Source organism: Sander lucioperca, chromosome 10 (assembly GCF_008315115.2).
Source record: "Sander lucioperca isolate FBNREF2018 chromosome 10, SLUC_FBN_1.2, whole genome shotgun sequence".
Lineage (NCBI taxonomy): Eukaryota > Metazoa > Chordata > Actinopteri > Perciformes > Percidae > Sander > Sander lucioperca.
In genome coordinates this window covers 40,719,818-40,724,888 of record NC_050182.1, presented here as the reverse complement: position 1 = coordinate 40,724,888, position 5,071 = coordinate 40,719,818, and the positions used below count along the sequence as shown (strand labels likewise).

Genomic DNA, 5,071 nt, shown 5'->3' with positions numbered 1-5,071 from the left:
TGTGTCTCATAACTCTGTGTCTCATTGAGCCGTGCCTCGGTTCAGGAAATCCATTCCACACTTTGCAGCCAGCTAGCAGACTAGCCGGCAGGAATCACCTGTGGAGTCATTTCAACAGACAACGTTAAAGCGCAGACATGGCTCATGGATATCGGCTATCTCCGCAGGTTGTATCGGGAAAATCCGATACGTGAATTACGCTGGTATCGGTCCCGATACCGATACTAGATCGGATCGGCCCCATCCCTAGTTTGAGGTATTGCCTGAAGTAGACTGGTATCTAGCGGAATAGACAAGAAGCCACAGGCACCACAGCTGATACTAGTCCAGACTACCGTTTTGACAAAAGCATTACTTCTGCCCTTGGCGTCGATTGGCTAATCATTACAATTCATGGCGCTGATTAGTCTATTAAAATTCAGAGTGGAAAAGACGCTTTCCCTTACACTAGACCAACCGTCAGTCAATTGGATTCTAACTTTTGTAGCCAGGCTAATATCATTAAGTAGTACTAGTATTTTTTTTTCTCAATGCAACTGACCACATTACCATGTAACTTATTTGCAGAGTGGAACGACTATGGAGAGATGTGTGGAACGCTGTAACATCTCAGTACTACAACATGCTTCACACCTTGGAGGAAGAGGGGTTTGAAGACCTCTCAAATGCTGTTCACCTCTTCTGTCTTGGGTACGTTTTCATTCCACGTCTACAAGCAGACCTTCAAAACTTTGTAGAGGCAAACCTGACCCCTAATCAGCTTTGGAGAATTGGGAGGATGCAAGTACCGGTGCAAGAGCCAGATCTGTCTGAGGTTTGTCCCAAACATTGCAGCATGCAATACATTAGTTTTTAAAGCGAGTTATATGTACATGAAGTATCTAGATAACTATGACCTAACATACTATGAATATTCAATCTTTATTTTCTATTACAGATCGAACACTTGCATGACCAGGAAGCTTGTGGTGCTGATCCAGAACATGGAGTCATAGTGCCAGAAACTGCATGCCCCTTGTCAGCTGAGGCTCTTGCTGCCTTACAAGATATTAACCCCCCTGCAGAGTCCTCTTCTCTTGGGGCGGGATATCTTTATGCATGCTCTTCAATTGGTATCATTCCTTATGTAAGTGCTGGATAAGGAGTTTACAAAACATTGCATTTGTTTGTTTTGTATTATTGAACACTGTATTTGACCTCTTTGGATTTAAAGTTTCTTGTAAGCCCATATGGGCTGGGCTTTGTGAAGCATGACACTTAAATTCAATCAATCAATCATAGCTATCATTACCTAACAGGACAGTTTTGCTGGCATTACTGATTGAAGATTTGGCCGCTAACATCACCTAAATTTTTGTCACCCTTCGTCTCACTCTTCATCTTCTTCATCTTCATCATCTTCTAAAATCTATCAAAAGACCATAAGTCTAGGAATAATAAAAGACTTCCCAATCGAACAGAAGCATATCTGGAAGCTACTACATTGAACTGTAAATTCCAAGAACAGATTTCCAAAAAATCCTCATGGTGTGCTGTTGTCACAATTTTTTCTCTTGTTAGTTAACATTGGGGAATGAAAGTTTAAAAAAAAGCAACGTGGGTGTCTTAAAAAATGACAACTAAAAACACAATAGATTAACCCTCACATACTGATCATATTCTTTCTCTGCCCCAATTCACGTTCATAAATTCCCCATCAGTCATTAATTAATAGTTGATTAATTAATTCTGCTAGAATATAAATAATACAGTAACATGTTTTAATGGTGAGTATTGAATTTTTTGTTATGAATACAGGTCAAATTTTGACATTTTCTTATACAAAAATGTGTATCAGCTGCATTTAATTTCCATTTGTTTGTATATTTGGAGTCACATTCGACAAAGTCCACCGAGCAGAAATGTGTTTGTACAGCTGTCAAATGTTAAAATTGGTCAAATTTGACCCTGAACAGTATGTAAAGGTTTAAGACCCTGCTATGCAAGTTCCCAACTCCCCTGTGGAATCCGGCCATATTCGAGGATATAACAAGTGGGTTTACACACGTGAATCACAATGCATCACGCTCTATCAAATCCTGCACCATATTTAATGGCTGTTGTCATGACGTTTTTGAAAGACCCATAGTCTGACATGTGTGCAACAGGGAATTTTATGGTGTCTGTGCAAGCGCTGACTGTTGGATAACAGATTGTGTGGTTAGGCATCTTGTGACAGTCATGATCAAACTTCACTGTGATCTTGAAGTTCTGGCAATCAGAAAGAAGATGTCTGTGGGCATGACCCGTAATCCACTGCATCACTGAGGGTACAGTTGTGATGTCTTCAGACGTGGCATCTGGTTCAGCAACTTGAAAAAAAAAAAAACTCCAGTGAGTATATATATTGGCTTACATATGATGTAATGCTCATTAAAGCATTTTAACACCGTAACTCAAACAAGAGACTGGGTCGCTGTGGAGTGACAAACCATCATGCTAAAATTAAACTAACCACCCTCTGGAGTGGCGGCCCAAGTATGACTACCCTATGGAATCCGGACATATTTGAAATCTGGCGGGACCGGGAATTGAATCCCGGTCTCTGGTGGGCAGCTGCATCAGACACCTGATTCTTTGATCATTACATCACTGCGGACCCCTAGAATGGAAATCTTAAATCACAATCAACACTTTCAATGACTAGTTGTAGACATACCTTCCAGCTCATGCAGTAAGTCTTGAAAGTGTTCAAGGATCTGGGTCTCCTTGTGGTACTTGTTGCAGCCCCTTTCGCTCATCTCCGGCGCCAGATGGGAAGTGATGTAATGAGAGTCCACCTACGATCAAAACATAATGAAACTCATTACATTCTTCTAAAAGTACCTGAAGAAGCAGCGAAAAGGAAGAAAGGACATACCATGGTATAATAAAGAGATGGTACAAGGCAGCTCTTCAAGAAAGTGTATAACACTTTAATTTCATGTGGCTTATATCATCAAATCATCAACGTGTTTCAGCCTGATGTCGGCTTTTAAACCGCCTGAAATAAAGGCATTTTAAACATTCTTGAAGAGCTGCCTTGGACCATATTTTTCTTATTCACCTTGGATACCTCCCCGTGAGTCTAATGAGCACCTTCATGTTTTCCGTTAAGTTTACCTGAGGAAGGAATGCAGCAGTCTCCTTCCTCTTTTTTCATGAAGGAAATACCATGACCTACAACTATGCTATAGCAACACTATTGGACAGCATACCGACTCGTCGTCTCTGGCGACAAACAGACTGCGGCACTCTTCTTTGCCTGCATCACTTGGGAGAAGCCGTAGATGTCCAAGCCCTCACGGAGTTGCTGAAGCATGTGCATTCTTTTCGTCATGACATGCAGACCGATTGCTCTGAATACAAAGAAATCAAAAATCATTCATCTCCAAAGGCAAGCAAACCTTTCCTTTGCCAGGCAGTTATATCCACATAAATATCTTTTACAGTGCGCCTACCTTAGAATGTTCTCTTTGTGTTCCATGTCAATCTTGCCAGTATAGCCACAATCCATAATGTCTGCAATGTAGTCGGTCATGTCGGACGCCTCTGCAACCTTAAACCAAATTAAGAAAAAAGTTTACAAAGAGCTGATTCAACTGTAATATCATTATCGAGAATAGTTTGGTGAACTTTAATTGTATAATACAATAATCAAAACATCTAAAACTGTTTTATAATCCAGTCAGTTCTAAAATTTAAACACACTGTTATTATTAGCGGTGATAAGCTCGGGTCCAGGACGTGATCCAATGAGAGCTTGCCAGATACTAGAAAGTCGTAGCACCACCGCTAGAGGAAACGTGGTGCAGGTCCACCTTTGGCAATGCTTGTAGCAAAGATTTCATCTGCAATCCTATAAAAGAGAACATTGGAGTCAATACAGAAAGACAAATAAGTTCAAGCTTTTTAATCACTAGGCTAAAAATTTTAACAAAGGCTACAAATTAATGAAAAAAGAAAGCAATGTATAACTGATTGCCCCCCCCCCCCTTCCCTTCCATCAAATCCCATCACTGCAAATAGCCTACCTGAAGAGCTCTTCATCAAAGTCATTCACAGAGTATTTGGGCATTTTGGACTTCCCACCTTCAAAAAGGCATTGCTCAATCCCAGATACCATTGCTTAGAATCAACAACAAAACAATTAAAACCATTAGACAAGACACCACACATGTTATACTGTATAATATTGTCAAATTGGTTTTTAAATGCATTTCCCTTTTTAAAAGTAACTAATGAATGGCCTCTACTCACTGGTCAGAAACTAATCTAAGGGCCCCTGTATCAATCCCCGTCTCTCCAAGGAATTTGATCCACAAGGGATCAAGTGGTGTAGCCTTTTTGTTGCGCTTCCATAATTTCAGACCTCTTTCGAGCATATTATCTCGAGACACGCAGAGCTCAAAGGTCTTGCTGTCTAAAAAAAATCCAGGGAAGGACCTGTATAATTGAAAAATAATAATGATTAAAGGTACTTCAGACATTAGTAAAAAAACAATAAAAACTGACTTAACCACCTACAGCTTAAAAGTCTTGTGTAGCCAGACTATTCTAGCTTTGCCTCCCAAATCAAACAATACAAGGGTTTGGGGTCTGAGGTGGTGTAGCAAAATAATCATCAGGCTTCTGATGCAACTTTCCACCGGAGATAAGGGTTAAATTCCCAGTCTGGCCAGATACTGCATATGGCAGTAGCCCACAGGGGAAAGGCATATTGGGCAGCCGCTCTCGAGGGTGGTTAGTATAATTTCGGCATAAGGCTATTTGGATTGAATGTTTAAATTATTTGTGTAGGCTTTGTATAATTGTTGTCAGTGTAACCATTCCCTAGAAAATTTTAAATTTTCCCACGCCAAAACCGGTTTTGGCGGAGCTGCGCTCAATCTGACTTCCTGTGGGCCTGGAGGAACTGGCCATTTCACACTGGCTGCCCTGTCGCTGTTCTTGTGGAGGAATTACTGATGAAATCAGGGCAAGTAGCTTCCGTGCCCTCTCCTGTGTCTCAGCTGCATTTAACTGGAAAGGGATTTTAGTTTAGATGTACAAA

General features: G+C 40.7%; 1 long non-coding RNA gene across 1 annotated transcript; it reads right to left on the bottom strand.

Moving 5' to 3' along the window:
- Window positions 1–1,869: 1,869 nt before the first annotated feature.
- LOC116066682 lies at window positions 1,870–4,434 on the bottom strand. The gene is made up of 7 exons (XR_004109021.1): window positions 4,279–4,434; window positions 4,053–4,146; window positions 3,730–3,877; window positions 3,480–3,577; window positions 3,237–3,377; window positions 2,699–2,819; window positions 1,870–2,351 (listed from the first exon to the last, which is right to left on the bottom strand). It is a non-coding gene; the product is annotated as an uncharacterized LOC116066682 (long non-coding RNA).
- Window positions 4,435–5,071: the final 637 nt, after the last annotated feature.